The sequence below is a fragment of the Armigeres subalbatus genome, chromosome 2 (assembly GCF_024139115.2).
Source record: "Armigeres subalbatus isolate Guangzhou_Male chromosome 2, GZ_Asu_2, whole genome shotgun sequence".
In the NCBI taxonomy this organism is placed as follows: domain Eukaryota; kingdom Metazoa; phylum Arthropoda; class Insecta; order Diptera; family Culicidae; genus Armigeres; species Armigeres subalbatus.
In genome coordinates, this window is record NC_085140.1 from 415,259,581 (window position 1) to 415,283,026 (window position 23,446).

General features: G+C 39.2%; 1 protein-coding gene across 1 annotated transcript in view; it reads left to right on the forward strand.

Annotated features, from left to right (window-relative positions):
• Positions 1 to 23,446, forward strand: part of LOC134213390 (potassium voltage-gated channel protein Shaw) — a 402,605-nt gene that overhangs the window by 239,844 nt on the left and 139,315 nt on the right. The gene's annotated exons all lie outside the window — the stretch shown is intronic.

Here is a 23,446-nt window from a genome sequence, read left to right on the forward strand (position 1 = left end):
TTCCTTCAGGATTTCGTCAAGAAGTTCCTCCAGGATTTCGTCAAGAAGTTTATCCAAGATTTCGTCTGGAAGTTCTTCCAAGATTTCGTCCAGAAGTTCCTTTAGGATGTCATCCGGAAGTTCTTCCAGGATTTCTTCCGCAAAATTCCTCCAGGATTTCGTTTAGAAGTTCCTTCATCCAGAAGTTCGTCCGGAAGTTCCTCCAGGATTTCGTCTGCAAGTTTCTTTAGGATGTCGTCCGGAAGTTCTTCAAGGGTTTCATCCGAAAGTTCCACCAGGATTTCGTCAAGAAGTTCCTCCAGGATTTCGTCAAGAAGTTCCTCCGGGATTTCGTCAAGAAGTTTATCCAAGATTTCGTCCGGAAGTTATTCTAGGATTTCGTCCAGAAGTTTCTTAAGGATGTCGTCCGGAAGTTCTTCCAAGATTTCGTCCGAAAAATTCTTCCAGGTTTTGGTCTAGAAGTTCCTTCATCCAGAAGTTCGTCCAGAAGATCCTCCAGAATTTCGTCCGGAAGTTTCTTTTGGATGTCGTATGGAAGTTCCTCCAGGATTTCATCCAGAAGTTCCACCAGAAGTCCGAAAGTTCCTCCAGGATTTCGTCAAGAAGTTCCTCCAGGATTTCGTCAAGAAGTTTATCCAAGATTTCGTCCGGAAGTTATTCCAGGATTTCGTCCAGAAGTTCCTTTAGGATGTCGTCCGGAAATTCTTCCAAGATTTCGTCCGAAAAATTCCTCCAGGTTTTGGTCTAGAAGTTCCTTCATCCAGAAGTTCGTCCGGAAGATCCTCCAAGATTTCGTCCGGAAGTTCCTTCAGGATTTCGTGTGGAAGTTCCTCTAGGATTTCATCCAGAAGTTTGTCCAGAAGCTTCTCCAGGATTTCGTCCGGAGGTTCCTCCATGATTTCGCCTGGAAGTTCCTTCGTCCAGAAGCTCGTCCGGAAATTCCTCCAGGATTTCGTCCAGAAGTTCCTTCAGGATGTCATCCGGAAGTTCTTCCAGGATTTCGTCCGCAAAATTCCTCCAGGATTTCGTCTAGAAGTTCCTTCATCCAGAAGTTCGTCCGGAAGTTCCTCCAGGATTTCATCCAGAAGTTCTTTTAGGATGTCGTCCGGAAGTTCTTTCAGGATTTCGTTCGAAAATTCTGCCAGGATTTCGTCCCAAAGTTCCTCCAGGATTTTGTCCGAAAGCTCCTCCAGGATGTCGTCCGGAAGTTCTTCCAGGATTTCATCCGAAAATTCCACCAGGATTTCGTCAAGAAGTTCTTGCAGAATTTCGTCAAAGGTTTATCCAAGATTTCGTCCGGAAGTTCTTCCAGGATTTCGTTCGGAAGTTCCTTTAGAATTTCGTCCGGAAGTTCTTCCAGGATATCGTCTGGAAGTTTCTCCAAGATTCCGACCGGAAGTTCTTTCAGGATTTCGTGTGGAAGTACCTCCAAGATTTCATCCTGAAGTTCTTTTAGGATTTCGTCCGGAAGTTCCTTCAATATTTCGTCCGGAAGTTCCTCCAGTATTTCGTCCGGTACTTCCTCTAAGATTTTTTTCCAGAAGTTCCTCCAGGATTTCGTCCGGTACTTCCTCTAAGATTTTTTTCCGGAATTCCTACAAAATTTCCATTAAAATTTTCTCCTGAAAGCTTCTTTGAGAATTTTCTTGGATGTTTCTCCAGGAATTCCTTTATAGGCTCTTCAGAGAGTTCGTTCGTGGATTACTACAGGAATTCTACTGGAAGTTCATGAAGTAATTCCTCCAAAATCCCTTTAAAATGTCTCTGGAGTTCAGAAATTTCATGAGAGCTACAACGAAATTTCACCGTGAATTATTTCATAAACTTACCTGCGGATTATTGAATGTTATCTAGGATGTCCACCAGTTTTTCCTCAAGGATTTTTTCCTGAAATTCTCCGTGGAGGTCCTCCATCAATTCTTCCTAGAACTCTTGGTAAACTACTTTGAGAACTCTCCTGAAATTTCCACTGAACTCCTTTCGCATCTCACATAGAATTTCTAACGCAAATACCACCCACCTCAGGAATTATTCCAAAAATATATCTGGGAGTTTTTCTAGGTTTACTTATGGTAATTCATTTGCGAATTTCTCAAGAAATTATTCCGGAAATCCCTCCAGGCATTTTCCAAAACATTCCTCCCTAGAAATCGCAGGAGAATAGTTTTGGAATTCTTCAGTAATTCTTTCAAAAATTCCTCTGGAATGCACACGAAAATATCTATAGAAATTACATATTTGAAGTTCTCCCGGTAATGCCCTCTGAAACATTTACAGAAATTCCTTCCGAAAGTTCCCTAATTTTTTTCCTGGTACTTCCACTCAAATTCGGCCCCTGGAAATTCTTCCACAAATACTCCTGCCCTTTCTTCCTCGAGTTTCTTTAGGAGTTTCCGTGGAAACTACTTCAAGAATAATTCTTTTAATTCCTCTTCATGGGGGAATTTTCGAAGAAATTTCTGAATAAGTAATTCTTAAAAAAAAAATCTGAAGGAATTGAAGCTAATCCGGGTGAAATTTAAAAAGAAAATTCTGGTTGAATAACTGTAGAATTTTTTGGATGAATTCTTGAAGAGTGCAAGATGTTTTTACCACAAACATCGAGAAAAGATAATCCTTCAACCCAAGCAGCAGCGAGAAAAGTCATACAACAATTTTAGAAGTTTAATACAAAAAGTATGACGAAGGGGGGAGTTCAAAAATCGCCAATTTTTGCGTGACGATCTTTGAAGGTCACTCCTGACGGAATCCAAGTTCCAAAGTGCTCGCGTTTTCGGGGGCACACTTCTCGATTCAGAGGCGGCGCATAACTGTCATTTTTGTTGATTTAGCTTTACTGCGTCGCAGCAGCCGTGAAATAATAAAAAGACAGTTGTGCGTGGCATCCGTATCGAGTGGTGTGCCCCCGAAAACGCGAGCACTTTCAAACTTGGATTCCGTCAGGAGTGATCTTAAGATCTTTCCTTAAAGTAGTTCGGTCAAAAGACATTTTCGGTCGAATTGCCCTTTCTATCGAACGACCATTTTTGCTAAACGGCTTTTTCAGCTATATAAATGACAAATATACAGCAAACGACCTGTTAGGGAAAACGGAGTTTTCTGTTTAATTACCAGTTGACATTTTTGGCCTAAACCATTTCGTTCTAAAGACCGTTTCGGCCAATCGTTCAATTCAGGCTAATGGAATTTCGTTAGATGACTTCCAGCTTAACGTGTTTTTCGGCCAAGTGGCATTTGGCTATATGGCTTTCCACCCTTCCCTTTTTTAAATCTTCCGTAAAATTTCCTGAAAAAAAATCTAATGGACAATATAAAAAAATCTCGTGGGAAACCAAAGAATTTCTTTTCAAATCTCAGACAGTTTTCCATGAAAATTTAAAAATTTCACCCTGAAGTTCTGCAAAATTTCAGTGGAAATTCTCACAAGATCCTCTCATTGAAATAGAAAAAAAAATTCCCAAGCATTTCTTGGGGAACAATTTCCCGTTAGAATTCGAAGAATTTCTTGTTGAAATCCTCATTTTGGAAAGTTTTCCACGATAGGATTTCTCGTGAAAATTTCAGAAAGTTCCGCGTGAAAGCCTATGAAAATTTCTCGCGAATATTATAAAGAATGTTCTGTGGAAATTCGGAAGAACCTCCGATTTTGTGATAAACTTTTCATGGAAATGCAGATGAATTTCAAACATTTCAATTTAAATTCCAAAGAATTTTCTTTTTAGACCTCGAGTAGTTTGCCTCGTGAATCCCTAATAGCCAATTCAGATTACGCCATTTATTATATTAATTATCGAGTTAATTATTAGAAAGGAAATTGAATGTACGTGGATTGGCATTAAGTTACCCAAACGCTATTTTTACGTACGATTACAATTGGCTCTTGGAACTTGTTGTGCGATTTGTTAGTCGTGAATTTAAATATTCATTCGAATGGTTTAAAGTTTTCATCGAGATTCATAACAGTTTCTGAGATATTATAAGTGGAAACATTTTCCGGTTTTGGCTCAATCTTACCCCCTAGGCCCAATGTCATCCCGAACGACGGTACTATGTAGTTATTATTGTCTATTTTAAGAATATTCCCTGAGTCAACAGTAACTGAACATTTAATAATACATTCTGACCAGTAATAAGCACCTTCACACAGTATTGTCAGCGCACGCGTCCTCCCAAGGTCAGTTCTAAAAACAAACATCCTTCAAGACGCATGCAACCGACCATAGTAGGAACCAAATGTCTTCAGCCGCTCGAAAGCGGACTAAGTTCCCATCGTTAAAAGCAGCAATCGTCCGAAAATGATGGCCGTCCTAACGACCGTCTATAAATTCTTCTCGCATTGAGCCGCATAAATTATCGATGGCTCTCTGCAGGGCGAATTCATACCACGACTGGAGCTGGAGTTGTCGGCTGATGCGATCCTTCCGGACGAGGGCACAGATTGAGTGGGGTGCTGTAGGTCAGGAGGTGTCACATCAAATGAGAAAATGTCATTTGTTGGTAAACGAGAATTCATCCTCATTATTACCATTCATGCCATATCACGTGCCGCTCCGTCTCAAGTGGCACCGGGTATAGAACGCCCGCCCCCCGGGTAATGCTTCTAATTCGAAGAGCAAACTATCGATATTGGGTGAGATTGGTTGATGCGTACTTATCGGAGCGACAGCTTCGAAAAACGACAAGGACGGATTCGGTAATTTGTCACCCACATCATCCGGCTGTCGGCGTTCATCAAGGGTGGAATGTTTAGCTTTGAAATTTTGATATTTGTGGCACGTTTTGGAAATGTGTTTGGATTTAGCATGTATCCGTTCCAGAAGAAGGTTTACCATGTGTGGAGCCATAAATTTGGGTTCATTTCTGGGAAGTATTTTGGTATTAAATTAAATCTTGTATAATAAATCATGGATACTCTGCACCAGGATATGATGGAATCTTGCCTCAATTCGTCATCCTGTTCGAGGAACATTCCCATTATCATTGCATTCACACGAGCACTGTCCGCCAAAAATGTATTTGGAATTTTGTTCCATAATTGACTGGACAATCAACATTCCATGACAACGTTTTAGTTAGAACTGACCTTGAATTCGCTGAAAGTTGGCCTTCAGACTTTTAAAGGAGCCTTCTGTAGCACATCAGTAGGAGTTGAGAATACAATCGACGGAACGATCGGTTCGACGAAGAGTGCAGAAAGATTCTTAAAGATCGTATCGGTTCTGTTTACTAGAATTTCATCGAAAAACAATTTAATCCTCATTCTTGTTTATGTAGCTAATCACCTATGCAATAACTAAGTCATAGTTGATACCTACTTTTCCTAGTCCCGTGACTGTCGATAGACAACGGAGATGCTTCTGATATGCGATAACTCTCTGTTTGACTTTGTTACGAGCATCTACCGCAACTTTGATGATGAAATAAAACAACTTTTATTGAATCCGGCTTAGATAGGTAAGATTCGGCCTTTCATGCACACAGAACACAGAAACATGAGCTATTCCAAGTGGCAGGTAGCAGCAATAACGGTTAAACCAACCAAACAATCTCCTCCTATGCAACCGATGCTCTCTCGTTTACTCGTCCTGTTTGGACAGCGACATCGTCATCATTGCTTCCCCATTCCCCTCATGCAAACAATTCTATAATGCCACGCACTCAAGCTGAAAGGAAAACTTATCTTGTCCGCTGCACTATGAGCCCGAGTTTGATAAATTTTCGGAGAAAATCAGAAAGTAATTAATTTCCTTAAAGTATACTAAAAGCATTTTAGGATTATTCGGACCAAAATTCAAAAACCGATCAAACGCCCCCATCGTTAAAGTTTCTTTTTGACCTTTTGAAGTTTCGTTATTGACGGTTGTAGCCCATAGTGCTGGCGGTGCTATTTCCAAAGCCCAAGCTGCGAAATCGTAATGGTAGCACAATTTTCACAGCTTCCCGGGTCTAAGCTGACGATGATGACGGTGCGATGGCGATGATATATCCGTTCCTAGAGAAAACGGAACTCCCAGCCAGGGTTTGCCAAATGGTACATAGGGGAGCACTGTTTGTGTTACGCTTCTATAGACATATTGCCATTGTTGGGTGTTGTACCGGGCTGACGTTGATTACGGAGCGAACCATCCATCCAGAAGCGGGAAAATTCCGGGAAGGCCATGTGTGCCGATGTTCAAACGTGCGGCAAGAGATGGATGCAGTGTTATAAAATTAAGGTGAACTGTGGGTTCAATGCTTGTTCCAGGGCTTGCCGGTCGTGGTTACTCTGCTGGGAAGCGGTACATGCAATAAAAACCAGCAAATGTAAAATGGATGATAGCAGGATGTACCTACTTTGTTGACTCTTTGTACGCTGGTGATTGAAGTGTTGTTTGCTGTTTTTTCTTCTGTTCCTGTGCTGCAGAATAAAACGATTAACATCGTCGTTCACAGGGCAGAAAACCTAAAATCAGCGTTTCGGGAATCCTGGTTGGGTGTGTAGTGAAATGACTCTGATCGCGAGGCTTCATTTTGCGCATTCAGTTACTTCCTTTTCACTTCTAATGCTGAAACACTACTCGGTAACACTGGAATTGCAATTTGCTAAATAATGGGAGTGATGCAATCATGTTTCTGTTGATCCAGTAAACAGGATGCCGGATCATCTGGCTTATTTACTCTAGCCGTCTATTAATCCTGTCAACTGCTTGCTGGCTAACTGACATTTTCTCAATGTGATTAATTTTATGAACTCCCATGGGCGTAGCGTTGTTATTGTGCTTACGATAGCTGCTTCGGAAGCCCGTTCTTCAATTTGCACTTTTGAAGGATGCGGCTGGTCTTTCGTTCCTCCAGGACCGTAAACACAAACCTCTTCATGTTTGAATATGCGTCTCAAAAGTCTCACCGGTATTTGATACACTACTTTTATCAAAAAGATTGGCGCACCCTAATCGGCATCACAGGGAAATAGGAGTAGAGCTCTGCCTAGTGCAAAAAAAACCCACTAACCCATTTTTTCTTACCTATTTTCTTCTATTACAACAAAAGGTCGGATGGACAAAAAGTCGAATGAATAATAGTATTTGATAAGATATTACAAAAACTCAATGACTCATACCTCAAAATCACTTATTTGTCTGGAACTTGGTGGAAGAGGAGATGACTCTTTATAATAAGGCACACCAGTGGCGTAGCCAGAAAATTGGTCTGGGGGGGGTTTTCCGAATATTTTCCTTTTCGAAAAAAAATTTTCTTCTGAAAATGTTGTTTTTGGGGGGGGGGGGTTTATGTCCAAAACCACCCCCGTGGCTACGCCACTGAGGCACACGTTTATCAGGAATAACATAAAATCGTGGACAACTACTTCTAAAGTACTCAATTGCCCAGAATAAGACAAATGTTTAAATGACCCCTTTTTCCGAATCCGCGTCGAGGGATAGTTCTGAATAGAAAAAAAATTCCGTACATACAATAGTCCAGAACTGTACCATTTGCAAAATTACGGGACGTACAGTATGCTGACGCAAATACATTTCAATGCTTTCACCCTACCACTGTTTTTATGATTCTTTCTCTTTTCTGTACCTTTGCGTTTAATGCAAGGGTTCTTTTTTAAAGCTCACGGCTTTTACCACAATGGTTCAGGCATATTCTCCTGATTACCATTGCTTTCCGTTCCAGTCGTCTATTCATAGTCCGGCTTGGTGGCTTTCAATAGGAAACTGTTTCTTCCACCCCGCCAACTTCTACCTCCCCCTTTCGGTTCGTAAGGCAAACCAACGGCCGCATAATTGCAAACAATCGGAAGTGTCTGCTGGTAATAAATTGCTGCCAGCCCGGCAACGGGTTTCCTTGCAGTCAGAAGCACCATCCGGCGGCTGCCTGCCAAAATGTCAACCTGTTGTTCCATTTTATTACCCTCGGTTTGCCATTTTTCGCTCTACTTTCGTTCGGATAGTTTTTTTTTGCCATTCGCAACGGAAATGTTTCCCTTGAATTGAAACGTCAGGTCCAGCAACTGGTCAGATTGGCAGGTTTCAATCAATTTAGTAAAACCTCATAGCTTTGGTTCATTTATTGTATCGGATTTCCAATGGTTGCTTGAAAATGGATTGTATTGCATTGCATATTTCAATCCCTATTCATTATAAGTAATCGATAATTATTGATATTTTCCAACAATAACTCATTGTGGTTCATCTCCATAGAGAAAATATACACCTGAGCATTTGTGGTCAACTGATGGCACAATTTCAGATGAAGGATTTAAACCTAATTTTATTTAAAAAAAGAATTTTCAAATTGCTTTTACACCTGCTTTGGGGCAAGATTATCACACTACGGGTGGACAAAAAGGCGGTTTGCGCTGAAATTTACAGCACCACACGACAACGATGATGTCGCATTGTGGGTAGACTCGAAAAAAAAGCACCTTCAGCACCGTCGACGACCCCAACGAGGTCCTTGTCGAGATAAGCATTGTCCCGTAACGACACGTGTGCTGAATTATTAATGTAATTAGAAAAGTTGTATGCTTCTTTTCTTGGAGAAAGGGGAAGGGGGGCTGATATCATGAAAGCTTCACAGTGGGTGGAACTTGTCAGTTAATTCTGAAATGGCGAAGGACGTTTACCAAAGCCTAACTTGGATAATTTAAAGCGGCTTCTAGGAACAGTTAATCTCGGCTTCAGACAGCAGTCACGCAACAAATTTAATCGTGATTTTCCCACAGCAACTGATGGCAGTGCCTAGCTCTTGGCGGAAAAGAAAAAAAGTAAAACCTGGCACCGAATGTAAATGTCTATCTGCCAGCGAGAGCTTGGAACTTTGCAGGTTCTGTGGAAGTGGAAGGTGAAAAACAAAGTCACAGTTTCGTAAAAAGTTGAGGAATGATTGATTGCGTTGCGGTCCATCGAGGCAGAAGGAAAGTGGTTTGTTTTTCTGTGAAGTGTGCCTTAGTTTGTTTTCAATAAGCGTCCCAAAAAATTGAATAGTTGATAGATTTATGTGGCAGAATGGAAATGGTTTTCATTTTCTTCGGTGTAATGGTTGGAGCACAACTTTTGGGTTGTTGGTTCAGCTTCGATGGAGTAGGAAAATATTTAGAAAAACAAAACCAGCAGCTACAGGGATAAAGGTTATGGTCTGAATAGCAGAACATAGTATATACACTGACATACATAAAGTATAATAAGAATATCAGGAATCGCTCGCTAATATTAGGTAGCATTTAATCCCAAATCAAAATTGAATCCTTCACAACTCATTTCACAGATTTCGATGAATTTTGCTTCAATTCACCGGTATCTCAACAGCAGAATTGTTCGGTAATTATTTCACCGATTTTCTGCGGGTTTTCCTTTGTTTAACTTACAAAGCCATCGAAAATCTGTAAAATGATTAAATTCTGTGAAATTTCACAAAAATGTGCGATTTATGTTAAGTGTTTTAATTCAAAATATTGATGAGTTCTTCCCCAGGAACCAAAAGTTAACTTATACAATCTTCGACGGCTACGGTATGGGTCGTCGTGACTAGAGACCTGAATAAGAGAAACGCGGATAGGTATGTGCCGCCAATCGAACCGTCAAAAAACAGTAGCCAATCGAGCGGGAGACCTGTCAAGCAGCCAAAATGTTGGCTCAAATACTGAAAACGGCTAAATTTGTTTTTATGCCATTTTTAAATAAACAAATTTGAATGCATTTCACATTAGTTTGCAATAATATATGCAAGTCATTTCTATATTCTGAAATGAAATTGCATTGTTTATTGGATTCTATTGTCATGTGATGTGGACACATTTAATAGCGGATTGTGAGATTTTATCTACATAAACCATTTCTTCCTTTTCATGTGTTGCTCTTTGATAAAGAAGATTGAATGCAGTGTTGGCAGAGTCATATTTTCTATCCGCGTTTCTCTTATTCAGGCCTCTAGTCGTGAACTCATTTTATGCACTAAAAATATGATTTTGTCAATATGCAATCTGCTGCTCTTCAAACAGGGACCAAACATTGTTAACATTTGTTAACCAATGTGTTGTGCGGCTTAGGATAAAGGATTTCGGATTTCAACTGTACGAAATTGCGTCTCGATCGACCAAAACGGCCCACGGCTCGAACGATAGAAACGACGCACAACACTAACACACAATCTTCCAAATCAATTTCCTCCGCTGTCCCTAGACGAGAACCGTTTCTTGTTCAATATGTAATGTGTTTTTCCAATCACTAACAGTAACAAAGATTGAGAAACATTTCACATAACTGTTACTGACATCAACATCAGCCAGTTGATGATTTGTCGCTGAAACTCAATGAACGTCATGCTTTGAAAAATATTTGTCGCGGTTCAACCGACCTTGTGCAAACTGATGGCACTGAAAAAATAACGATTTGTTTTCAATAATGCGCCTTTCCAATCACAAGCAGCAATAAAACCGAAATCAGAATATAGAGCTGCTACCGGCGCCAAAAATACATTGACCCTGATTTTGCACTGGTGTACTGGCATCGAACGAACGAAAGGTGGAGCCAACGAGCCGACATCAACGGTACCGGCCACCGAGGGGCGAGGCCTCGGACTCAATTGATATCAGATACTGGCTAGCCGAGGTCCGGTTTTCACTAGAGAATAAGAGAAACGCGGATAGAAAATATGACTCTGCCAACACTGCATTCAATCTTCTTTATCAAAGAGCAACACATAAAAAGGAAGAAATGGTTTATGTAGATAAAATCTCACAATCCGCTATTAAATGTGTCCACCGTGTCCACATCACATGACAATAGAATCCAATAAACAATGCAATTTAATTTCAGAATATATAAATGACTTGCATATATTATTGCAAACTAATGTGAAATGCATTCAAATTTGTTTATTTAAAAATGGCATAAAAACAAATTTAGCCGTTTTCAGTATTTGAGCCAACATTTTGGCTGCTTGACAGGTCTCCCGCTCGATTGGCTGCTGTTTTTTGACGGTTCGATTGGCGGCACATACCTATCCGCGTTTCTCTTATTCAGGTCTCTAGTTTCTGCCATCGGCAACCGATAATAATTTGTACATTGGAAAAAAATGATCTCGACTCAACCTTCTCATGGTGTACAATGATAGTTCTGGAATGAACCAATTTGTTTTCAATAATGGGCCTTTCCTATCACAAACATCAGCAAAATCTGAATCAGAAACTACCAAAAATTTCATTTAAAAGAAACTGATGCAAATGTCAACCACTCGATGATTTAAAATGTCATGCCTGCGAATATTTTTTTTTAGACCGTCTCCCTCCACCGAGAGCTTGTGCTGCTACCGACGAAGAATTTCTACCGGCTTTAAGCGATTATGATACGCACTTTGAGGAAAAATTTATCTCTGCTCCACATATTCTTTATGTAAAACGGTGATCAATACACTATGCGTTTTTCTAATACCTTACGCATTTTTCTAATAACGTTCGAACCTTGCGTAAACATTCACTTCACTGCCGCTGATGTCGCATTTAGAATACATTTTTAGTACCGCCACAGATGCCCTGAGATTTTTTATTCACAATGAGCCTTTCTAATCACTAACAGCAACCAAACGAATATCCAAGGCGTTAAAATTTGTCTTGAGTGTTGTTAATGTTGGCGACGGTCAATCAATGAATAAATCGCTTTCTCCGCTGCTACCGGCGTCATCTTGCGACAGCTGCTGTGCGGCCCTCGTGTTCTCTCTCCTTGGTGTTTTGATTCAATGTGGATTAGATTAGAGTCCAGCCCGTCAGTTGCACGATTATGAAGTATGTGCTTGCGATGCACTAATCGGATTGGTTGTTTCACCTATTTTCAACAGTGCTTGCCGAAATTCAATTTACTAATAGATAAATAAGCGTCTTCAATTCATTGTTTTCAATAGTTGGTCATATTCTTAAAGAGTTCGTTGATCGATTGATACAAAATCTGCAAAATCGGTTGAACGACGGCTGAGTTATTAGCCCATACTTCCTGACGGTCTCAAATTTGATTCTGCAGAACAACCCCCTATCTTCTCGAAGGACGTAATCCTACGTAAAAAAAAAACGCACTATGCATGCCCGATGGCTTATGCAAACTGAGGAGGGTTGCGGCTCGAACGACCGAAACGACGCGCAACACTAACACACTTATCAATTGCATCCCTGTCCATGATTTCATTGTTGACGTTACAACCATCACATTTTCGCATGTATTTGCGATGATTTAAGGACAAACATTGTAAACTTAAATCAAATTAACCCGTAGACACTTAAACGAGGATCGAAACATGCATCGTTCGGTGCTGCGGACAGAGCCGCTTTTCTGCTCTCAAGCGAGTATAGGGATATTTTGAAATCAATCCCATAAGCAAAATTATTTTGCAGTTACTTGGCTGTCAAACATTTCTCGCTCTTCGAATTTCTCTTTCCATGCTGCATAAAGGCGCCCAAATACGCGAGACTCTACATGACTTTACGATGGTTAACGTACATTCCTGCTCCAATCAGCTGTTGAATCTCGTGAAATTTCGTAACGAGTGCTTTTTAGTTGCATTCCTACTCATTTTCAACTCGAAATATAATGTGAAAATATTTGTTACAAAGAAGACAAAACTCAACCAAATTTTTTTTTTTCCCAAATAATAACAATACTTCTCAATTTAGAATCTGAAACGAACATAACCACAATTTTCAATGTTTGGCTCCGGCACAATAGAAAAGTTTGGCTTCAGTTTGACAACTAAATCGATTCTATACGCACAACCCAGATGCATCGTATCGATTTTACAGTGGCCGAATCAACCTAGTAAATGCGCAGTAAGTCAAATTCGCTGAAATGTTAAGTGGTTGATACATCAACTATGAAACCATGGGCAGCTCCGCTGTCCCTAGACGAGAAAAAAATCGCACTATGCATGCCCGGTGGCTATGCAAACTTTTTTTTATCTATTGCATTTATTTGACAGGCTCAGGCGTGTATAACACTTAACGGAGCCGAGACTCTTTATGATATTTACAAACTATATAATTATTGTTAGTAATGGAGAGGGACATTAACCAAAATACACGTGACGACTCAAGGTTAGGTTGCGTAATTTCAGGATGGACAGGGTTGGGATTTAGGTTTAAGGTATTTCAACTGCTCATCGAGGTATTTGACGTCAATATCGTTGTAGTGTGGCGTCGTGCTCGAGTTGTGATTCGTCAGGAACAGGGTATCAATTTTTCTTGGATGCGCATACGAAACAAGCGACAAAAGAGAACCAACGACAAAGCTTTGTTTTTGTCGGAGATAATAATGACAAAGATCCGATTTTTTTGTCATCAATAAAAAAGAAAACGATTTTGTTGCTAACTTCTCATCCCGTTATTTTGCATTATCTTTACAGTAAATCTCGGTTTTAAGCTACCATAAATTCTGCTTTCATGGAAATATTTGAGAATCTAACTATGATTACAAAATTAGCATCGTATTTTCGGAAATATCAGAGCATGCAAGCCAAATGATTCTTGTCATATTGTGTTTGGCTTCTGACAAAGGCTTGTTGCGAGGTGCGTTTGTCAGTAACAAACTCTGTTGACGACAAATGGTATATTGTTGGGCGTTGCTCGAATATTGATTCCCTGGTCAGGAAGCATCTTCCGGATGTTCGGAGCTTCATGGTACACGGAACAATAATACAGAGACTGCTATACAAACTTCCTCATTGTATTAAATAACAGTTTATTTTTTTTAATCCTCATTCAAAACTTCCAACTCTTTGGCTAATATTATGTTATTAAAAAAATAACCAAAATAGGTATACAATAATATATTTAATAAACCAATATACGTAAGGAAGAGGAAGATTCAATGATTTCTGTCAGGCTTCCGCCAGTAATTCCAAAAAAATTCTCATCAGTTCCTCCACGAGTTCTAATAAAAAAAATCCAGGATCTTCTCCACAAATACCTTTGAACATTTCTACAGGGCTTACTCCGGAAGCTTTCCACGAAATCTTTCGGGAATTCTTGCTTGAATTGCGCAATATCTAATAACCCAGGTCTAAAAAGTTTTTATTGAAAATCAATATTTAAAAGATGATTGAGTGTTTCCAATAATATGCCCTTTTGGGGAATATTGCATTCTTATAGTTGACGTTGGTAACACTACACAGTTAATCACCCACCCACAGTTAATCATCACGTGACCCTGGAGCCGACGTTCTGATAATCACCCACGTCGGAAACCAAACTGCTCCTGGTGTAAGATATTATATTGTTCGGCAGATCCAAGTCGCCGGCAGTGAGTCGCCTTTTCGAATAGCATAGAGAATTCTGAGAGTTCTTTCATTTTTTCGATGATTTAACATAGGTCGACAGTTCGTTAGCTAAGATAACCAATTCTTCCGACAAGTTATATTAAGGTGACACTGTCCAGAATAAAAAAAAAATCACCTCGCATTTTCAGAGGCACCAATCGCAACAAATAACTGACATCTTTTAATTTTAGCTTTGCTGCGTCGCAGCATCCGCAAAACGAAAAATAAAATCTCGAATGGCACAATTTTGGCCGATTTGGTTTCAGTAACTCATATGTGACTGAAATTGGTCGTACATAGGTCACAGTAACTCGTTTGTAGTGTGCTGCTTGGGATGACAGTCGATCGTTGCTTCATTATTGAAAGTAGTGTTCTTGAAAACGCGAGTTCGTCGTTAGGATGTCGACCTGTTTCAGGTGCCTTCTCTGCAGGAGTCATTAAGCGATCCGTATAGGATCAAAGGTGGAGTGGACCGTGGCTTGGATCTCAAAATTTTGATTATTTTCCAGAACGGTTTCAAACAGTTTTGAAAATCTGGTTGAAAAAAATAATTTTGATACCCACCATTCTTGTAACCTTTCGGTTCAATCAAAGTTAATTGCCTATATTCCTGGGTTTAAACCACCCGACTTGGACATTAATTTACAATGTTATGAAAACTCATATGTGAATATGACCCCACTGTAGGGCAGGGTTGCCATTATGCCAGATATATCTGGCACTGCCAGACTTTTTGGCACCAAAAAGAGAAAAAGAGAAACCATCCACAATGCCAGACTTTTCAAATTTCAGACAGATTTTTCGTGACCATCATGAGTCACAAAAATCGTCTAATAAAAGTGTGCTGCTCGGGATGCTACAGTAACAACAGTCATACACAGTGCATCAGCAACTTAAAAATGACCGCAACTTTAACTTGCTTCAAAAAACTAATTTTTGAATCAATATCAGTCTTTTGTAGGCAAAGTGAAAGTGTGGTTTTCGCGGATGTTGCTCCGGACTGCAGTTTCGGCATGCAGGCTTCCAGAGATCGGTTTTAAAGGTACAAAGATGTCAAGGACAATTATTGGAGTAATTTCACCTTCTGCTTACAACGTTCGGTAGTAAGAATCCCAAGAATTGTAGTCAAATTGTCTACATCCATGATTTTTCACATTTCCTGGTAATTCAGCATTCCGATGTCCTTCTGGAAGATCCGAAACATCATGAAACTCATTTTGATGGACCTGAGTGGCAACCGAAGGTCCTTCGGAAGATTCGAGGCATCCGTAAAAGAGGACAGCTCATAAAACTCATCCGTCTCTGAAAAACGAATAATTGATGTTGCCCATTCTCATGAATAGGAGTGGCCTCCGGAGGTCCTCCGGAAGATTAAGAAACTCCGCAAAAGTGGTTAATTCATAACACTCATCTGAGAGTAGCGCAATTTTGCACAAAGCTTTTCATTATCGTACTCTGAGTAACAAATAATTGTCTTAACTCCCTTCTCATGGACTTCTTACGCTCCGGTAGATCAAAATCCTCTGTTGTTATGGACAAATCATAAAAATTATTATGACACTTATTTTTTTGTTACAAAAATTCAATTATTAACTATGTTCATCAATATTCTTTTTGGAATATCATTTTTAATTTGAATACTTTTTAAATTAAGCTCCGTTTGTTTATCGATCAAATTAAACTTGTCTTAATCATTATTTAAAGTTCCTTAAAAATTCAAATTTAAAACGAACTTTGTTGTTTTGAATGAAGTCAAGTTTTTCCAATAATTATTTATATTTTTTTTATAATTTATATAACTTCCAGAGCTTAGATATCATTCAGTTCGATCTAAATTTTCTGAAATACTTAAATTGTTCTGAACTCTAAGAATCTAATGTTTACGGATGTAGAATTGATTCGTCGAATATCTTAGGCGAAAGCCTTTTTATTTCAGAAGAAAAATTTTGATAAACATAGACCAAAAGCAAAAAGATGGTCAAAACAGAGAAAAAGTTTTAATATAGGTCAACATAACTAGATCATATTTTTAGTTCAAATCACTTAATTTTAAAAATGATTAAGACAAATTTCTTCGCCAGATTTTGCCAGATTTTTAAGATGTAGTATGCCAGACTTTTCCCAAAAAGTAGTGGCAACCCTGCTGTAGGGCCGTGGGTTCGAGTCCCATCGAATGGAAAGTGGTTACCTCCAATACATTTTTCAAATCATTATCTTTCACATAATGCACATATTCACATATGAGTTTTCATAACATTGTAAACTTGAAACTTTTGTCACCCTATTCTGTCTTAAGCGCAGGTAGCCAAATACGGCTGGTAGGGACTACCTGCGAGTGACACATCGCAGACAAATCAAATCTTTGGTGAGTGTTTCATTGGTTGGTTGCTTACCTTTCGGGGTAGCCTGAGAAAGCGCCCCTGGAATGGTGAGGTGCTGTTCATTTATGTCTTCAGATTCATCCGAACGTTGCTAATAGTCGATGTTGTCATCCACACAGCTTTACATCTGATCCCAGTCAACTATCACAACTTCGTCGCGTTAGAGGGCAGTCTCATCTTTGGCCACCACCGGATTATAAATCGAGCCTGATAAATGACCATGAATGACAATGGTCATCAATGTTGGTAATGATGATGTTCCGAAATGTGTCAACCTAGTAGGACTATCACGATCAGAAAATTTTCAAATTTTTTCAATCAATCAACTAAAACCAATCCCCGATTTCATCACGTTTTATCTACATCTCGATGTTCTATATCTCGATATCTCTCCTTATGTCTATGGTGTTCTCCGTCCCTCCAATGTACGTACGTATGGACTTTCTGCATCTCGAAAACCTCCCTATCTCGATATCTCTCTATCTTAATGTGTTCTGGTCATATTTAGTTCAGGACTATCTCCCCTTCCCTCTCATTGAATCCGACCACTACCTCGTCGCAGTATGCCTGTAATCAAAACTCTCGACGGTGTACAACACGCGTCGGAGTCGTCCACCGCGGCTAAATATTGGGCGGCTACAAGACGGTAGACTAGCCCAAGAATACGCGCAGCAGCTGGAAGTGGCACTCCCAACGGAAGAGCAGCTAGGCGCAGCGTCTCTTGAAGATGGCTGGAGAGATATTTTATCCGCCATTGGTAGCACCGCAACCGCTGTACTTGGCACGGTGCCCCCGGATCAGAGAAACGACTGGTATGACGGCGAATGTGAGCAGTGATATAACAGGCGCGGAACAGACAAAACTCGATTTTCCGGAGAAAAAAGCGTCAGCAGGAAGATCGAGACCGTGAAGAGCCGGAGCAACTGTACCGCGCTACACGCATACCAGGAATGACAATATTATGAAACTAAGATGAACCTCCGATCTGTTTTCACAGGGTTCCAGTACTAATCATCCCATTTCAGGAAATCATTCGATCAAAATATTCTATCGGTGAAAACTAAATGTGAAAATTAGGATTTAAGATTTTACAGGGGTTAGAGATAAATGTTGAGATAGGAAGAAAATTGTCGAAATTCAAATTAGCATAACTTTTAGGAAAATAATTCACTTTTGATAAAAATGAAACCATTGCATGCTAAATGTTTTCTAGGTTTTACCTCAGATGAATTTTAATATCGTTCTGAAGATAGCGGAGATATTCCGGAATTCCGCGGTTGGTGGAAAACGCATTTATTCCACTGATGCTTTTCATTATTCGAGACGTAAGCTTTGAATATTTTTTATGCCTTCTTCAGGAACTATCACTAGTCCAATGCGGGCTATATGTCGATAATCCGCATAGAATTCTCAGATATATAGTCGTTTCCGTGGAATTGATTAAGGGAATATGAACGAATTGATAATCGAAATCATGGTCAATCCTTGTTCAAGACGATGATTACAGAGATTTTCAGGATCTTTATGTGGACTGACTTCCTTAGAATATGTTGGGGGAATTGGTTAGTTTTGGAATCAATCGGAACCATGCAAATATGGATTGGGTATCGTATTTTTGATTTTGTTTAAGGGGCAAGCCAGAGTAAACGCGACGAGCGATGCGACGCCACAGTACAATTTGACAGCTCAATGATAATGCTGGTTATTCTTTTATGTCGCGTCGCATCGCATTTACTTTGGCTTACCCCTAAGACAATGACTACCTAGAGATTTTCTAGACCGTGATAGCCACTCTGTAACAGGTTTTCGGTGCTCCGGAATTGTGACAATTGAACCAAGCAAATATGACCAAATTGCTAACGAACGAAATTATGTTAATATGGGTATCAAACTTTATAGTTATGCGAATCGATGACTATTTAGACATTTTCAAGATAATAATTATATCTGACTATCCATTAGTTGATTCCAGATTCGACAAGAATGCCATTTTATGTTTTTTAAACACAAGTTGCATTCACAACAGAAATATTATGACCGTTGTTGCTTATATTTTGTTCCATTTGGTAAGCAAACTTGGCAATTACTGATTTAATTTGGTTTCATCAGCACCCGCTAAGCTGCGGTGGACGACGGAGGTCCTTCGTAGCTTAGTAGGGAAAGCACCTGTCATGCGAACTGGGGTCGTGGGATCAAACCCCACCGAAGGGGCGGTTACCCTCCAATACCTTTTCCGAACTAAAATCTATCACATGTTGTACATATGCATAATCAAGTTTCAGACATAGTAATTAATTTCCACTCCGGGTGGCTTAATACCCGGCATATAGGCAATTAACTTTGAATGTACTGATTTCTATGGCACCTGGCAACTGATAAAGATGAGTCAATGAGCCTTACAGCTGTGCTTACAGTCCTAAAAATCTAATCAAAACCAGAGCAAGAGGTAATAACATACTTACATATATCATAACTTGATATTAATGAATGATACTCGTCATAGATAAGTTACAATGACTGTGACACGACTTTATTAATTTATATGAAAGTTGCTGTGACTAAATCGGTCTGAATTATCTTGATAGGATGATAAATACCTCAACCATGTTGTTATTGTGTACTATACTGCCGTCATACGCAAATCTGTCCCATGTTTACTGGGATTTCCTATCTTACATGGGACAATTATGCATAGAACGGCAGTATATCCGTATTATGATAACTGATTTAACTTGCATTTGATATTCGTAGAACATGGTTGAGTTATTTCCATTATATGCAATGCTCTCCCAACCCATAGATCATTGCAGTTTAGAGTATTGGATATTGAAGTGTTTTAAATGTATTCCCTCTTGCTCTAGTAGTTATCGTTTTCAAAATATGAAAGCTAATATTATAAATTTGCATGGTCTCGATCAGTGTAAAGCTCTCCACAAAGCTGTGATGATGCCTTTCTCGTGCCTTTGTAAAAGTCAAAAAGCATACAAGAAAGGTCCAAAATATCACTGATAGGTGAATAGGTCCTTATTTTTTAATCCGTTTATACTCATTTTAAAATTTCACGTCGAACGCAATTTGTTTCGAGTACTTCGGATGAGTTTAGATTCCAGAAAAGTGATTTCTCTATACATTATTATTTTGGCCATAACTTTCAAGCCCATAGTCCGACGTATGGCGTATTTTCAATAGGAAATATTGGGGATGATAAATTCCACCCTTTTCAAGCCAATCGGATAACACTGAGTTATTTCACGAAAAATTATGCTAAATTGAATTTCGACAATTTTTTCCTATCTCAACATATATATCTAACCCCTGCAAAATCTTGAAATCCAATTTTCTTAAATTTTCACCGATAGAATATTTTGATCGCATGTTTTCCTGAAAGGGGATGATTAGTACTGGAACCCTGTGAAAACAGATCGGAGGTTCATCTTAGTTTCATAATATTGTGATTCCTGGTATGCGTGCGCTAATAACACACTAAAGTTCTATGAGAAGTTCAACCGTTGACGTAAGGGCCACGTGCCACAGCCTGATATGTGTAAGGACATAAGCGGGAACCTTCTTACGAACGAGCGTGAGGTGATCCAAAGGTGGCGGCAGCACTACGAAGAACACCTGAATGGCGATGTGGCAGACGAAGATGGCGGTATGGTGATGTACCTGGGGGAACGCGCGCAGGACAGAATTCCACCGGCTCCGGATCTCCAGGAAATCCGGCTGAAAAACAACAAAGCTCCTGGGGTTGACTAACTACCAGGAGAGCTATTTAAACACGGTGGTGTAAGGGTATGCGATAACTAAGGGTATGCGATAACACACTTTTTCCTAACGAAACGAAACGAAACGAAATTTAAAATGTCTATGTTGATTCGGATCGAAACGAAACGAAATAAAGATTTCTTTCGATATTTCGAAACGATACGAAATCAAGGTTCATTTAATTCGAAATTTTTCGAAACGAAACGAAATTTTAAGTTTTTTTCTGCGGAATTTTTATTAAATTGTTTTTACATTATGTACGCAATTCTGATTTCACTTTTTCGAAGTCGAATAACTGTTTTGCGACCAAAAGAGTCACAATAACAGAAAAGAAAATCTGTGATAAATCGCCACATTCTCGCCGAATATACCATTAGCAATAAGAAAATACCCCAGCATTTGTGCCGCTTTCAAAGAAATTCATCGTGGAGCGTGTGTTCCCGAATCTGATCAATTTTATATCAGTTTTATATCAGTAAGTATATATACATAAAGAAATTGTGGGATTTTTCATATACTGATTCAAATTTCGTTTAAAACCTTTATTCACTTAAGAATTATGTAATTATGCTAAGCATACTTCATATTGTCTTGTCAGCGTGGGCTAAATACTGACTTATTCAAAATCAGAAAATGAATGCTTAGATTTATTTTTTTTTACTAGCTGTATGTACCCGGCCTTGCTCGGAGTTGCCAGTTTGATTTGAATTTTGTTCACAATCGGAAAATGAATAAATCAGTTGGTTAACAGGATAATTGTGTTTTCTTATGGGTACTTCATTATTTGAATAAAAGAAGGTAGATTTCATTAGAAAAGATTGACTGATTTTGAAAAAGGGATCAAACCCAAAATCGCCTTATTCAGGGCAAACGTCTATTTCTAAAAAAGGAAAAACAGCCACCGATGCCTTATTCCGGGAAAACGTCAATTTTTAAAAAGAAGGATCACACTCACCATCCAGAAGGAAAAACATTAATCATTGCTTTTCACTGGACAAACCATGATTTCGATTAAGGTTTGACTTGATCGATAACTAAACAATACCACTTTCCCACACCCTCACCTTTTCCATCCTTAACCCACTATCGTCGTCTTTTTAATATGAAGAATGTATGTTCCAAATTTGGATGAAATCGGCTAAGGGGAGATCAGAAGTTACGTTGAGGTGATTGAGAGCTGAATAATCCCACTCCCTCCACAACCTTCCACAACCCTCCACAATGATTCCATGCGAAGATCTAGATATGCCCACAAATCTGCAATGTTCCTTACATACAGCGCCGTAGCGTGCGGTTGGCCAGGTTGGCCTCCGCCAAAGGCGCCAGTCTTTAGGGGGCGCCGAAATCAAGGATTACGCTATAAGCAAAAGACAAATTTATTTAGCTTAGGGTTGGTACAATGGTAGAGGTATGTCTTATGACAAGTAAGAGATATGTGGAATAATCTAGAGCAAGCCAAAAATATTGCCTTTTTTCCACATCAACATGTTATATGGATTTGTTTTAGTTTTGACTGCTAATCCGATTTCTCAAGGACTTCCGAAACCGGTTACAAGAGGTCAGTAGAAAAAAGAGAAAAACAAAAATATAATATTTATCAAGTTATTTGACACTCATAGATTTTGATTATCAACATTGTGTGAATCGGATTATTTAAAATTTTAGCTATTACATATTAGGACCACCGAGGGATTTCCGGAGCCACAATGTTTGATAGCAGTGACTATTCGCGAAATGTAGAACTTATTGAAGCAGTGCAGCATACATTTAAGCGTTTTTGTATAGAAAATTCTATTACCCATATGAACCATATCAGAGAAGAATAAGTCGCATGCACATCACATCATTAACTCAGCGCGTTCTTGATGTGTCTACGCTTCATCGACTTGTACATGGATCTATTCACTGCAGCATTACTAGTGACCTCCAGTTTTGGTTTCCCACGCATGGTCTACATCAGTTGGATCTATTCAGACTTACAACGAGGGCTACAACGAAGTGGACATTTTTTTGGAGCATTCGCAATTCAAAAGGATTATCCGAAACTAGCAGCTTTGCTAAGCTTTAATTCTTTATTGTATTGTGGTCCGATTATTGGGTAACCCTGTAGGACACTATAAAATATATGAGATAAATAAATAACTTAATTAACTAAAAAAAGGACAATTCACACTCAAATTCATTGGTTTGAATTTATTCAGCTTTTTTAAGTGGACATATTTAAAAGGTTACATTCATAATAAACCGATTGACAAAATTTAGAAGTGCCTTTTGTTCTTATATCCGGAAGTAGTGGTATGGATTTTTGTGTAATTTATAGTTCAGGTAAATTTCTCGGTTTTTGTTTTTTTGTCCTGAGGTGGACGGCAATTCCGACCATTGAACAACCCACTGCATAGTTCAATTTTATCAACACAAATATGTACAGGAAGTGACTTCAAACTATCGACAGACACAGTCCTGAGTTAAATTTTCCTTGATCCAAGCAGATCCGTTGGCGAATTCGACCACCAACCAATCTACACACCATACAGTTATTTTTTATTTAATTTGTCCTAACTGGGTTCAGTGGTCCAAAGCTACATTTTACTTGATCCAAATAGGTTCAATGGCAACTCCCGGCCACCAACAAACCAACTCCAAAATATGGTTTTCCCTGATTCGACTAGATCCGGTAGAAACTCTGACCTTCAACCATCTCACCCCAGAGTGAAATTTTATTACCTCTGTTAGGTCCAGAAGTGGTTTCAAAACACCGTCAGACCCACTCCAGAATCGGATTTTCCTTGACGCGAATAGGTCCGATAACGATTCCGATATTCGACCGACGCATTTCAGAGCTGGATTTTATTGAACCAACTAGACCCAGCAGTGCGTAGGCTCTGAAAAAAACATTAACATTATTAATGAACTTCCAGCATGGCTCTAGAAGGTCGCTTAAATAACTTGTGAAATAATAAAAAAAAGTATCACCAAATGGAAACAAATCTTCGATGGACATTATGTCAAACATG